This window comes from Humulus lupulus, chromosome 8 (assembly GCF_963169125.1).
Source record: "Humulus lupulus chromosome 8, drHumLupu1.1, whole genome shotgun sequence".
NCBI lineage: Eukaryota > Viridiplantae > Streptophyta > Magnoliopsida > Rosales > Cannabaceae > Humulus > Humulus lupulus.
This window is the reverse complement of record NC_084800.1, coordinates 11,662,569-11,677,455: the sequence shown is the minus strand read 5'-3', so window position 1 is coordinate 11,677,455 and position 14,887 is coordinate 11,662,569.

Genomic DNA, 14,887 nt, shown 5'->3' with positions numbered 1-14,887 from the left:
AAACATAAGATAACATCAATAAAAATGATCAACTTAGGTTCCCGAATCAATATCTAGCCTCTGGGACATCAATCCCCACTTAACCGGGTACTAGGTACAACCCCGAGGCTTAAGGCTCGGATTCCCAAGCTTAAAACCCCTTTCTTGGAAAAAATGACCTTAAGGGTCGCGGCCCTCCTTGGCCATGCCGCGGCTCGCCCCTCAGACAGAGGCGCCCAAACCCAGTTTACTCCAAGGGCCGCGGCTCTCCCTAACCATGCCGCAGCGCAACCCCCAGTTCAGCCAAAACCCCTGTTTTTCTTCCCTCGCGTTTTCTTTTGGAACCCACCCTTCAAACCAAGTTTAAACACCACTCAAACCTCCAATACAACCCCTGTTGACGCGGTTCTTCGCCAACAGGTAATTAAGAGAAGAAGAGAAAGGGATTAGTGCTGAATATAGAACCGTCACCGATATAGAATCTTAGAGAGTGAACTAGGTGACTCAAGACACGTTTTTAAGTGATTCGAAGGTTAAAATCCTTCTACTCCACTAGTCAATATTATTGATATATTCTGGGTATTTGGTTACAAAGCATATATCTATTCAGAGACTATTTTTCCCAACCCTTATCAACTCCCAGGTTCTCCATATTTATAGGAGAAGGCACCTAGAAGTTGGTAAGGAGGTCATCCCGTGACCTTATTATTTGTCATATCAACTCTGTGACATTCATGATTAATTCCTAAACCTGACACATAAGTGTGGTCAAATCGATAGGTAAGAAGATAATGGGCTGCACAGCCCAATCCAGCCGTGGGTTTCAAAACATGCACGTTCCTGCTGCGTGTCCGAGAAGTCAGGGAGATATCGGACACGTGATGTCAGATATATGCACGTTTATCTTGCGTGTGTTGACTTTACAGAGGGTCAGAGCTCCGTATGTAGCTCGTACCACGAGCTTCTCCCCTGACCCGACCTTCGGCCTTCAGGTTCTTTCCCTCAGTCCTGGGCAACCTTGGCGTGTCCTTAGGGATTGCTCGAGCTACGAAGGTACGACCTCGAAGCGGGAGCTCCGGTCTTGGGGATGTTCACTGACTAATCGTGATTAGTCAGTAACTCGGCCTGCTAATCAGCCCGTGGGAAAATCAGGGCGTACATCTGCCCCCCAAGCTCCTGCTCGTGGTACATGGCGTCGTATATAAGACCACAGTAGGGGCTTTTAGACTTCCCTATAGATTCCTCGCATTCCACTCCTTACGCAGGCGTCTGACACGTGGAATGTCGTGGGTGGCGACGGTACGTCTTACGAGAACCGCATTTAATGGCCTAGCCTATGCCCAGCCGTCGTTTCGTATTTCGAGTGGAAGGCCTCGGATCCCTCACCAGGGTCATCCAAGAGTCTTCTACACGTGATCCTTCACGTATATAAAAAGGGGGTGGCCACCCTACGCACGGGCCACCCTTTCATTCGAAATTTTCCAAATCTCCTTTCTTCTTTCCTCTCCATATTTCAGAAGAACGAAACCCTCAACCCTGTTGCTGCCATTTTCATCGCTCACGTAGCTGAGGCACACGGATTTCTCCGAAGCTTTGGAAGCTACTACACCGACGAAGCTCCTACCAACGCAACACCCTCGTCTACCTCCCAGCCATACACTGTAAGTTTCCTGACCCCTTTCACTTTGACAACATGCTACTGTAGCTTAGGTAAAAAATTTCACTGTAGCTGCATGCAAGGGTTTTCTGGGCCGTGTGAATATGGGGGGTGACAGCCCTTTTTAGGTTAGGGCACATTTGTTGTAGGAAATCGCTTTAGAGTATGGGTTTCAGGATGCTTTTTCTGGAAAAATATCTGGGTAGGAGTTTTGGGAATTTTTGGGTGTAAAACTAGGTAGCTTAGGGAACACGCCTTTAAGCGGTTTTGTAATTTTCCGCCTGTTGAAACTTTCCCCCCCAAGGAAAATTCTATTCTGAACCCCCTAACACGCGAATTTCGAGTAATCTGGGATCTGCTGGGAGTATACGCGCGTGTTCTCTGAACCGCGTGGTTCCACTCTCCACGGGCTGGGCTTACCTCAGCTCGTGTAAATAATAATTTCTTCTTTCTCCTGCTTGGGTCGCCTTTTCTAAAGTGTTTTCTTTTGTTTGCTAGGCGACCAGATGGCTCCAAAAAAGAACCTTCCCCAGAAGAACGTTGGAAGCTCGGCCTCCCGGCAGGAAAAGGGAAAGGCGGTGATGCCCAGCTCCCCGATCCCCCGCTTCGGCCCGGCTGTGGAGAAGGAGGTTGAGGTGGCCCCCGACGCATTCTTTGAGGCGGAGAGAATCGTCTCAAAGATAACCGACCAGACGAAGATCAACAAACTCTTCCTCAGTCACAACATTCCACTGGGGAAAGCCTCCGTTAATGCCCGACCTGCCTCGGATGGCGAGAGGAGCTGCACGCCGCTTGATGAGTCGTCCGCGGCCTGGAGTGGTGAACACTTCAAGGCAGGGGCCTTCCTTCCCCTGGATCAGTACTTCGTTGATTTCCTGAACTACGTGGGGTTGGCCCCTTTTCAGCTCCCCCCCAACTCCTACCATCTGCTGGTGGGGTTTAGGTATTTATTCAAGAAGCAGGAGTGGGAGGTCCCTACCCCTGCTGATATTTTATATTTCTTTTGCCTCAAAGCCAGCCCGGATCAGCGGGGGCGAGGTGACGGGTTTTACTATTTAACCCGTTTTCCCAATACGGCGGCGGTCATCGATCTTCCCAGCCACCCAAATGACTTCAAGGACCAGTTCTTCATGTCAACTAGGTTCCGGAACTGCGACCACCACTACTTCAATCGTCCTCGTAAGTATCCTCCGATCTTAGCTCGCATTTTGAGTGTTATTTTCTCTTAGCTTCTCCCGGATCCCACTCTGATTCCAGCCAATCTTGCAGCCATCTACGCGAGGACCGAAAAGTCTGTGACCCTCGGGGGCCAATAAGAAACACTGGCGGGCTTGCCCCCCAGTGAGAAGGACTATCGCGTGCTCGTGACGGACGAGACGATGGTGTTCTGCAAACTGATTTTCCCAAATCAGACCCTGAACCTGAAGAGGCCCCGGGGGCCGCCCCCAGCCCGCGACAACAGACCTATCATCGTGGAGGAGGTCGCGGTAGAGGAAGACGAGGAGGACGAGGCGGCCGAAGTTCCGCTCGTGAGGAATTGGAAGAAGGCCTTGGAGGAGAGGATCCAATCCGGAGCAGCCGCGGGTCTTTCCGGCCAAGGTAACCCTTACTTGTTTAAGCATGTAGATAGGGCCACTGTAGACCCCCGGCTGGTTAGGTTCAATCCTAGGCAGCTCGTCCACCGTCACCGAAGGGACCCGGACCTGAACACACTCCTGCTCCATTGTGTTGACCGGCTCATGCTGGATCACCAAGAGAGCCTGCCTAGGGGTACCGCAGTAGTAGATAACACCCTAGCTTTTAGGTCAATCTTATTCGAGGAGTATGGGACCAACCTACGCACATGGCCATCACTCCAGAGGGGTATCTATTCTCCGGGGCTTAGGCAGTATGTAGAAGAGTCTAGCCCTGAGTCAGAACCGGACCTAGAACCTGCGCCAGTTCGTGAAATAATCGCCTTAGGTTCTTCCAGCTCGGGGGTAGGGCTCCCTCAGTATTCATATGCTTTTTTAGCTTTAACCTTTTGTCTTTATCTTTGTATGATTGCTAACTTGTAATAACCATGTTTCTTGTTTGACAGAAGAGATGTCTCAGCCCAAGGATAGCTTGCGGGGCATAGTCTTCTGGGGGAACCCCCCAGCCGGGCCAAGAGCGAAAAGGCTCCGGGGTTCCAAAAGCTCTGCCGGGGTCTCCACTAAATCTCCTGCAAAGGAGAAGGAGAAAACCCCACCATCCCAGGTCGTGGGGGCGATCCTTCCAGCTGCCGGAGCAGGACAAATGCCTCCACCGCCTCAGCGAGTTCCGCCCGCCCCCCAGGACGGAGGAACGGAGAATGGGACCCCGGTCGTGGTAGCCCCCGAGGTACGCATCCCGGTCGATCCCCACGACCTGGAGAAGATTCTAGAGGCCTACCGAGGAACGGTGTACGAAACGACGAACTACGCCGTCAGCCATTTTTACAAGTTCAAGGAGAAGGAGCTCCGGGATATTGAGACAATGAGCCCGGTTGACGTAATAGAGTCTTCAATGGGCATGACCCTAACGGTAAGCTGCCCTGTTCTTTTAAAGCTTTCACCTCTGCATATTACCTTATTTTTCCACTTAGCCAATTTATCTTTCATTTTTCGTAGGGCGTCGCTGCAATCCACCGGAGCATTATCAGGGCCAGAGCTCAGCTCGAGGAAATGAGGACCGAGCACCAGGCCGCTCTCCAGGAGGCTCAGGCGGCAAAGGATGCGTTGGCGACCTCGAAGGCCGAGTTGGAGAGGACACGCTCTAAGGTCCAAGAGCTCGAGACCTCCCTTGCCACCTCGCGGACAGACCTCAAGGCAGCGAAGACTGAGGCCCAGGCTGCCCTGGAAGCTGAACGGACCACCTCGGACCAGTCCATGCAGGATCTGTTCTACCATTGCTGGGCCCACAACCCGGAGGCTGACTTCTCTTTCATGCCACCGAGTCTCTGGGCGCGCCTGCTGGTGAAGTTCCAAGCTTGCCTCGACAAAGAGGCCCCGCCCTCGGAGACTGGGGAAGCCTTTGGCGCGGCAGAGCATGGTGAGACGGCGACCTCCAAGGGGCCAACCGATGAGGCTTGGGACGCTTTTTCCTTCTTTACCTTCGGATATTTTTAATTGTTTTGTGTAACCTTTGGATGAGGTGTATTCACCTCGAGACGCTTTGCCTTTAATCCATACTTTTTAACTTAGGCTTTTTTCATGCTTTTTGGCTACATTATATATATTTTTTTTTTCCGAAAAAACTTAGTTCGTGTTAACTTTTATCCATATCTCGAGTTCTTTAAGAAGAACCACGATCAATAAATTTAAGTCAACTTCCAAGTTTTATGACCCAGTTAAAACCAGGAACTTATTTTGAAAACTTAGTTCGTGTTAACTTTTATCCATATCTCGAGTTCTTTAAGAAGAACCACGATCAATAAATTTAAGTTAACTTCCAAGTTTTATGACCCAGTTAAAACCAGGAACTTATGTTGAAAACTTAGTTCGTGTTAACTTTTATCCATATCTCGAGTTCTTTAAGAAGAACCACGATCAATAAATTTAAGTCAACTTCCAAGTTTTATGACCCAGTTAAAACCAGGAACTTATTTTGAATACTTAGTTCGTGTTAACTTTTATCCATAACTCGAGTTCTTTAAGAAGAACCACGATCAATAAATTTAAGTCAACTTCCAAGTTTTATGACCCAGTTAAAACCAGGAACTTATTTTGAAAACTTAGTTCGTGTTAACTTTTATCCATATCTCGAGTTCTTTAAGAAGAACCACGATCAATAAATTTAAGTCAACTTCCAAGTTTTATGACCCAGTTAAAACCATGAACTTATTTCGAAAACTTAGTTCATGTTAACTTTTATCCATATCTCGAGTTCTTTAAGAAGAACCACGATCAATAAATTTAAGTCAACTCCCAAGTTTTATGACCCAGTTAAAACCAGGATAGGACTTAGTTGGCGTTAACCCTTATCCGTATCTCGAGCTCTTTAGGAAGAGCAACGATCCATAGATAAAAATCAACATCTAAGTCGTTAAGGAGACCTGGTTATATCTAGGTACCATATGCCCCCCAAGTAACTGGGAAAGGGTCTTTCGTGGTTACTTTAAGATTACAATTGCAAATGTGCGTCAAAAGCTTATTTTTATTAATATATAGAAAGTGGCCTTCCAGGCCTTACAAGTGGATCATTGATAATATTTCTTTAAGTGGATGGCGTTCCAGGTCCGTGGTACGGCTCCTCCATCAAGTCGGGCTAACTTATACGTTCCCTCCTTGACGACTTCGATGACCTGGTATGGTCCTTCCCAGTTTGGTCCCAACACTCCATCTATGGGATCTTTTCCGGCCAGGAAAACTCCTTAGGACCAAGTCGCCAACGCTAAAGGCGCGTTTTTTGACTTTAGAGGTGAAGTGGCGAGTGATCTTCTGCTGATAATGGGCGAGCTGGAGTTGCGAATCCTCTCGCCTTTCATCAATCAAATCGAGGGAATGGCACAGGAGCTCGTGGTTCCGATCTTGGTCGTAAGACTGGACTCTATGCGACAGAACCTTAACTTCCACGGGGAGGACTGCTTCACTCCCGAAGGTTAGGGAGAAAGGAGTATGACCCGTAGGAGTCCGATGCGAGGTCCGGTATGCCCACAGGACCTGGGGGAGCTGTTCCGGCCAGACTCCCTTTGCTTCATCTAATCTTTTCTTGAGACTCGCCTTTAGAGTCTTGTTGACAGCCTCGACCTGGTCATTTGCCTGAGGATAGGCCACGGAGGAGAAGCTTTTCACAATTCCGTGCCTTTCACAAAACTCGGTGAACAAGTCGCTATCGAACTGAGTGCCGTTATCAGAGACGATCTTCTTGGGCAGGCCGAAGCGACAGATGATGCTTTTAATCACGAAGTCAAGCACCTTTTTAGACGTGATGGTTGCCAACGGCTCGACCTCGGCCCACTTGGTAAAGTAATCGATGGCTACTACGGCATAACAGACTCCGCCCTTTCCAGTGGGCAGGGCGCCCACCAGGTCTATTCCCCAGACAGCAAATGGCCAAGGGGCCGAGATCATCCTTAGCTCGACTGGAGGAGCTCGGGCAACTGCAGCGAATCGCTGGAACTTGTCGCACTTCTTCACGTATGAGATCGCGTCTTTGGACAGAGTTGGCCAGTAATAACCTTGCCTGAGAGCCTTTAAGGCCAGGCTTTGCCCCCCAGTGTGGTCTCCGCAGAATCCTTCATGAATTTCCTGCAGGATGGCCTTCGCCTCATCTGGCAGAACGCACCGGAGGAGAGGTAGGGAGTGCCCACGTCTGTACAATAACCCATCAACTATTGTATATCTAGGGACTTGATATAGGACTCGCCGCGCGTCGTTACGTCCTTCAGGAAGCTTGCCCTCGACGAGGTACTCAAGAATGGGGGTCATCCAGGTCGGCCGAGCATCAATCATCTCGACCTCTGCCCGATCCCCTTCTATACTTGGCCTTTCCAAGAATTCTATTGGTACCAACCCCAGGGTCTCCGTCTCTCCCGAGGTGGCGAGTTTGGCAAGAGTATCGGCATTGGTATTCTGTTCTCGAGGTATCTGTTCGATCGATCCTCGCCCAAACACGGACAGCTCGGCATTTACCTTTGACAGATAGGCGGCCATCTTGGGCCCTCGTGCCTGATATTCGCCCAAGACCTGGTTAACCACCAGCTGGGAGTCACTGAAGCACTGGACTGAGATCGCCTTTAACTCCCTGGCTATCCTTAGTCCGACCATCAAAGCTTTGTATTCCACCTCGTTGTTGGAGGCCTTGAACCCGAACCTTAGCGCCGAGTGGAACCTATGTCCCTTGGGGGATATCAGGATGATTCCGGCCCCGGAGCCGTTCTCGTTGGATGAACCATCTACAAAGATCTTCCACAATGAGTCGGGCGAGGTGAGCTGAGATGAGTCCTCCGCTGGATTCTCCTGGAATCCCGTGCATTCTGCCACGAAGTCGGCCAAGGCCTGACTTTTTTATGGGAGTTCGTGGAGTATAGAACATCTCAAACTGACTGAGTTCGACCGCCCACTTTAACAAACGTCCCGATGCTTCAGGCTTTTGCAAAACCTGCCTTAAAGGTTGATCGGTCATGACGTGTATCGAGTGGGATTGGAAATACGGCCTGAGCTTTCGCGAGGCCGTGATTAGGCAGAATGCCAGTTTTTCCATCAGTGGGTATCGTGATTCTGCCCCGAGGAGTCTCTTGCTGATGTAATAGACTGACTTCTGAATTTGGTCCTCTTCTCGTACTAGTACGGTGCTAGCCGCGTCCTCAGTGACGGCCAGGTAGAGGAAAAGAGGCTCTCCCATCTTGGGCTTGGATAGCACGGGCGGTTAAGCCAGATGCGCCTTCAGGTCGAGGAATGCGCTTTCGCATTCTATTGTCCATCCAAACTTCTTGTTTCCGTGGAGCAGGTTGTAGAAGGGCAAACACTTATCGGTTGACTTGGAAATGAACCGGTTGAGTGCTGCCACTCTTCCTGTGAGGCCTTGGACATCTTTCCGCGACCTGGGGGAAGGAAGCTCGAGCAGTGACCTGATCTTGTCGGGGTTTGCTTTGATTCCCCGGGTATTAACTATGCACCCTAGGAATTTCCTGGATACGACACCAAAAGTGCATTTCTGGGGGTTGAGCTTCATGCCATATTCTTGTAGTATTTTAAAACATTCTTCCAGGTCGGAAACATGGTTGTCGGCAGTCTTTGACTTGACGAGCATGTCATCGACATACACTTCCATGTTTTTTCCGATCTGGTCCGAGAACATTCTGTTTACTAGCCTTTGGTAAGTAGCGCCGGCGTTCTTCAGACCGAACGGCATGACCTTGTAGCAATAGACATTAGTCGGGGTCATGAAGCTAGTGTGTTCCTGATCCGCCGGATTCATCGCGATCTGATTGTAGCCTGAGTACGTGTCCAAAAAGGACATGAGCTCGTGCCCCGCCGTGGTGTCCACCAGCTGGTCGATCCTTGGCAATGGAAAACAATCCTTGGGGCAGGCCTTATTCAAATCGGAGAAATCAACGCAGGTCCTCCATTTCTCGTTGGGCTTTGGAACTAGCACGGGGTTGGCGACCCAAATTGGAAATTTGGCTTCCCGGATAAAGCCACATTTTTTGAGTCGGGCCACTTCTTCCTCAAGGGCTTCAGCTCGGGTTGTTCCTAGACGTCTTTGCTTCTGAGACTTGGCAGGAACGCTTTTGTCCAGATGGAGCGTGTGCATGATGACACTCGGGCTGATCCCCACCATGTCTTCGTGCGACCATGCGAATACATCTAAACTAGCCCGGAGGAACGTAATCAGCTCCGCCTTCCTCTTGCTACAGAGGTTTTTCCTGAGCTTGACCGTTCGTGACGGAATTTGTGGATCAAGGTTCACCTCCTCGAGCTCCTCAATAGCCTGGAGCTCGGACCTGTCTTCGCCTATTCGGGGGTCAATGTCCTCACTAAGGGCGACACTTTCCCCTTGGGCGTTTTGAGGTTTTTCAATCTCAGGAGCCGCCAAGGGCTCCTGGGATTCCTCTTCACTCAGAATGGCCATAGCCAGCTGCCCGGGTTTAGATTTTCTCTTCATGGAAATGCTGTAGCATTCCCTGGCAGCGAGCTGATCGCCCTTGATGGTGCAGATTCCTGTTGAAGTAGGGAATTTCATGGCAATGTGTCGAATGGAAGTGATAGCCTCGAAAGCTATGAGCGTAGGTAGGCCCAAAATGGCGTTGTAGGCAGCGGAGCAGTCAATGACCACGAACTCAAGTAGTTTAGAGACTGTCCGAGATTCTTCCCCTAGTGTGATCACCAGCTCGATCGTCTCTATTGCTGCCGATCCTTCTCCCGAAAAGCCATATAGCATCATGGAGGTCGCCTTTAGGTCGGCGACAGTCAGACCCATCTTCTCTAAAGTGGAGCGGAATAAAAGGTTCACCGAACTCCCGTTGTCCACCAGCACCCTTCTTACTTTCCGATTGGCGAGCTGGACTGTTATAACCAAGGGATCATTGTGAGGGAGCTGGACATGGCCTGCATCTTCCTCCGTGAAAGTGATCGGTTGCTTCTCCAATCGCTGCTGTTTTGACTGACGCTGCTCCGGGACGAACTCCACTCCGTTGTGAGCTTTTAGTTCGTTCACGTATCTCTTCTGGGCTCCTCTGCTCGTGCCAGCCATATGCGGTCCTCCAGAGATGGTGGATATCTCTCCTCCGATCACGGGAGGAGGGACGTCCTAATCTATCCGAGCCTCAGGCTGACTGGTTGGGACGTCTGGAGCAGGTCGACTTGCTGGGACCCTGTTCCGTGAGTATTGAGCCAAGGGGCCGACTCGGATGAGAGTCTCTATCTCATCTTTGAGATGCCTGCAATCGTCGGTATTGTGGCCGACGTCGTTATGAAAATGGCAGAACTTGGAAGTGTCTCTCTTTCCCTTGTGGTGTTTCAATGGTTCCGGCCTCTTCCAGGGGACCCGAGTAGAGTTGGCCAGGAAGATACTTTCCCTGGACTGGGTGAGTTCGGTATATGTCGCGAACACGGGCTTAAACTTGTCTACAGACTTATTCTTCTTTTGGCCTTGCTGATTGTTTTCGCCATTTCCCTTTCTTTTGCCTCCACCCGGTTGGTTGTTCTGTATGGCGCCTGGGGTCGCTGCCACGACCTCCGTCCCTACTCCGGTGGGCTGCTCGGGAACCTGGCTGGTTCCCACGGCTGAGGCTTCCGCTTCTTCCAAGTTTATCCACTCTTGGGCTCTGTTAAGGAATTCGTTAACCGAGCCGACTCCCTTCCTCTGTATATCCTTCCATAGGTCTCCCCCGACAAGGATTCCGGTTCTCATGGCCATGAGCTTGGAGCTATCATCCGCGTCCCTAGCTCGGGCAGCAAAGTTCGCGAATCTGCTCAGGTAGGCCTTCAGCGTCTCGCCGGGCTGCTGTCTCACGTTGGCCAGGGAGTCGGCTTAAACACGGGCGGCCTGGGAGGCGCGGAATGCCCTTTTGAAGTCGGCTGAGAAGGCCTTCCAGGAGCTGATGGACTGTTTTTTACTTTGCTTGAACCACTGTCGGGCAGGTCCGGTCAGTGTGGAGGGGAAGATCAAGCATCTCAGCTCCGGGCCAATATTATGAGCCATCATTAAGGTGTTAAACATCCCTAAATGGTCCGACGGATCTCCGTCCCCGTTGAACTTTGATAAATGAGGCATACGGAAACCAAGTGGGTATGCCGTCGCTGCTATGTTGGGGGCGAAGAGTTCCATCTCGTCTCCCGAATCATATTCGTCTTTTTCCTTTTCTAATAAGAGCTTCTTCATTAGTTCCTCCATCTGAGTGAGGCGCTCGAGGGTTTGATCCTGAGATCCTTGGTTATTCCAAGGCTGTCCAGCAGCTCCGGATCCATTGTACATATTAGGTGGGTTATTGCCCCTCCTATCTTGAGATAGGTTATTTGGGGCATTCTCTCCGTTACGTACTTCGGATCGGGCCCTCCCCCCCCCCCCCCCCCCGAGCGAGCCTGACTACCATCTCTAGCCCTGTCCTCTCTGTGAGAGTTGAGGTGATCTCGAAGGTCACCTCCTTGGGTGGTCTGGTGGCTTTGTGCCGAACTTAGTCGCTGACGTAGATCTCCTCCAGAGATATCACTCCGGCGACTACCGGTCCAATGACTCCTGCTGGACAGACTTGGAGTCCGTCTTTGGTCGTGAGGACCTGGGCTTTCTTCCGGCACCCTACTACGCCGGGAAGGTCCCGCTGATGGTGGGTTTCTCCTACTACTCCCGTAAGCTGGGATGTCTCGGACGGGCCGAGGAGGAGACGAATATATGATCGGAGATGGAGGATGCCTGACTGGAGAAGCGATCCTGGTTCCATCTGGACGAATCAAATTTGGTGGGGGCCTTTCGGCCCTGCCAGCTTGCTGGTTCCGAGCTGGGCGACCTGGACGAGGCGCAGGACGATCTTCGGGGACGGGCTGACGTCTTTGGCCCTCCTCGGATCTCCTCCGAGAATTTCCTCGAGCTCTCCTGGGCGTCCTCGTGGATGGTTGAGAGCTAGGAGTCGACGTCCTAACCGAACGACTGTATTGCTGTTGTCTGGTCCCAGGCATTTCCACGAAGTTTGCGTCTCGATGGTGCGATGAAGGGGTGGAGTTGGCTGCTGGAAGTCTATCCGAACGGCTATGCCTGGACCGACTACCCCGGCGAGAGTTAGGAGCCTCACCTTGCCTCTCTCCAACGTTAGCGTTGGTTGTGAGAGGGGGTAATCGGGCCAGGATATCCTGGATTTGCCGACTAGCAGTGGCTAACTGGCTCCTCAGCTGAGCTTTCTCCATCTCCACCGCAGTATAATAACACGGGTTCGGATTAGGTGGCCGGGGCGCCGAACTACCAGTATCGTCTTGGCCCGCTGGCTGCTTTCGTGGCCGCTGCTGGACTTCAGGAATTTGTTCATCAGGGATGGCGATATGATGAGTCTTTTGCCCATCATGCTGTTCTGTCTCGTTGCCATGCCTGGATCGAGTAATCACCATAGTTGGATGTTTGTGGCAACACTAATCAAACTTGCTCTCAATGAAAGCACCAAACTGTTGACGCGGTTCTTCGCCAACAGGTAATTAAGAGAAGAAGAGAAAGGGATTAGTGCTGAATATAGAACCGTCACAGATATAGAATCTTAGAGAGTGAACTAGGTGACTCAAGACACGTTTTTAAGTGGTTCGAAGGTTAAAATCCTTCTACTCCACTAGTCAATATTATTGATATATTCTGGGTATTTGGTTACAAAGCATATATCTATTCAGAGACTATTTTTCCCAACCCTTATCAACTCCCAGGTTCTCCATATTTATAGGAGAAGGCACCTAGAAGTTGGTAAGGAGGTCATCCCGTGACCTTATTATTTGTCATATCAACTCTGTGACATTCATGATTAATTCCTAAACCTGACACATAAGTGTGGTCAAATCGATAGGTAAGAAGATAATGGGCTGCACAGCCCAATCCAGCCGTGGGTTTCAGAACATGCACGTTCCTGCTGCGTGTCCGAGAAGTCAGGGAGATATCGGACACGTGATGTCAGAAATATGCACGTTTATCTTGCGTGTGTTGACTTTACAGAGGGTCAGAGCTCCGTATGTAGCTCGTACCACGAGCTTCTCCCCTGACCCGACCTTCGGCCTTCAGGTTCTTTCCCCCAGTCCTGGGCAACCTTGGCGTGTCCTTAGAGATTGCTCGAGCTACGAAGGTACGACCTCGAAGCGGGAGCTCCGGTCTTGGGGATGTTCACTGACTAATCGTGATTAGTCAGTAACTCGGCCTGCTAATCAGCCCGTGGGAAAATCAGGGCGTACAACCCCTAAACTTGATCTATAACACTCCCTTAGCAAGACTCAAGATAAACCCTAATCAAAACTCCCATTAATTCCAACTAACCACCAAGAAATCACAAGCTGAAATTCAACACCAAAACAGAGTATAACCATACTTTCATGGCTGAGTTTCCTTACCTCAAGCTTGGTTTCCAACCCCCTTCAATGGTTGAATCAAGTCCCTAAGCCCAAACCTTGATTTCCTAGCTTGTTCCCTCAAGTTGGCTCTCAAAATTCCAAAGGGAGAAGGAAGAGAAATGGTGCACAGTGAGGGAGAGAGATGAGGATAAAGATGCTCTGTTTTTTTTAAACGATTCTACAGCTTTCTAAAACTCAAAAGCTGAAACCAATCCTTAAGGTCAAAAGACAATAATGCCCCTAGGCTAATTTAAAAGCTTCTAAGCACTCCCAAGGGTAAATTCGTCATTTCCAACCTATACTGTTAATTATAATTAACGCTCTCCAATTCTCGCTATTCTCAATATTCCCAAATACCAATAAATCATATCCTATTACCCTTTAATTCCCCTCGAGACTCACCCCGAGCCCTGGACTTAAACTCGTTATGACTAGACCGAACACTTACATCTCATGATCGTCTCATGTCGAAAAGCTCGAACCAATCCACCCTATAATGTGGCTATATTAATTAATCTCAACCATGCACCCAAAATACACAATTATGCTCACAATGGCCAAATTACCAAAATACCCTTATAATAATAAATACGCCCATATGCATGCATTTACCATCATATAATAATATAATTCACGTAAACATGCATATATTCATTAAATACTATAATAAATCAATTATGGCCCTCCCAGCTTCCTAATCAAGGTCCTAAACCTTATTAGGAAATTTGGGGCATTACAGTTCCGGCACCCTGAGCCGTGGGATTAACTTAACGAGTAAGACAAACTTAGGGAGCCTTTAGAAAATTAGACCGACATTACCATTTTCCCTACTCAGCTGGTTACTCTTACTCTCACTCTCAAGAAAAACAAAGGGAACCAAACCAGAAACTCTCAAGGGAATTGGGGAAATTGAAGCTGAAGAATTGCTGGAATTTAGAGGGATTCAGGAGCAACCTTGGGGATTAGCTCAGTAGACAATCAAGGATTAAATCAGGACCAAGGTAAGCATGAATTTCCTTCTTCTTGTGGTTAGAACTTGAGTTTCAGCTGGGTATTGAGGTTTTATCCAATTGATGATTAGGGTGGAATTGAGCGGGGGAAATCCTTGTAATCAGCTGGGGTTTGGCTAAGGGAAGGATTCAATCAAGAAGGTAAGCTTTGTTTCATGAATTGATGATTTGAGTTTAAGTTTTGACTGGTTATAACAGGGTGTTTATGTTCTTAGAGTTTCATGGATTGGAAGTGAATCTTCTATGGTTTAATGAGCTGAGTCTCTATTGAAATTGTGTAGCATGAGTTGAGGTTATGTTGGGTGTTGAAGTAGAAAGCTTAGGGATGGTTTTGGCTGAGGTTTTAAGCTCTAAAATGATGGGTTTTCTGAGCACGAAGGGAAGGGCCGCGACTCTGTTCTAGAGCGCTGCGGCCCTAGGATGAAAAAGGGCCAAGGAGGCTCGGCCAAGGGAGGGCGTCGCGGCGCCCAAAGCAAGGGCCGCGGCGCGTGTCTTTGCTCATGATAGTCTTGGTTCTGTTTTGAGGCTAGGGTCGCAGCTAAGCTTCAAGGGCCGCAGCCCTTGGTTGTGCACATGAACTTTTGAGGGTTTTAGGCATGGGGATGTGGTCTAGTGTGCTCGGGATTGATTCCACCACCATGCTTGGTGGAATTCGGATTCCCGGGAGTTAGTTTTGTAATCGGAAACCTATATTCGAGTATTAATGGAACCCTATACTTTGGTTG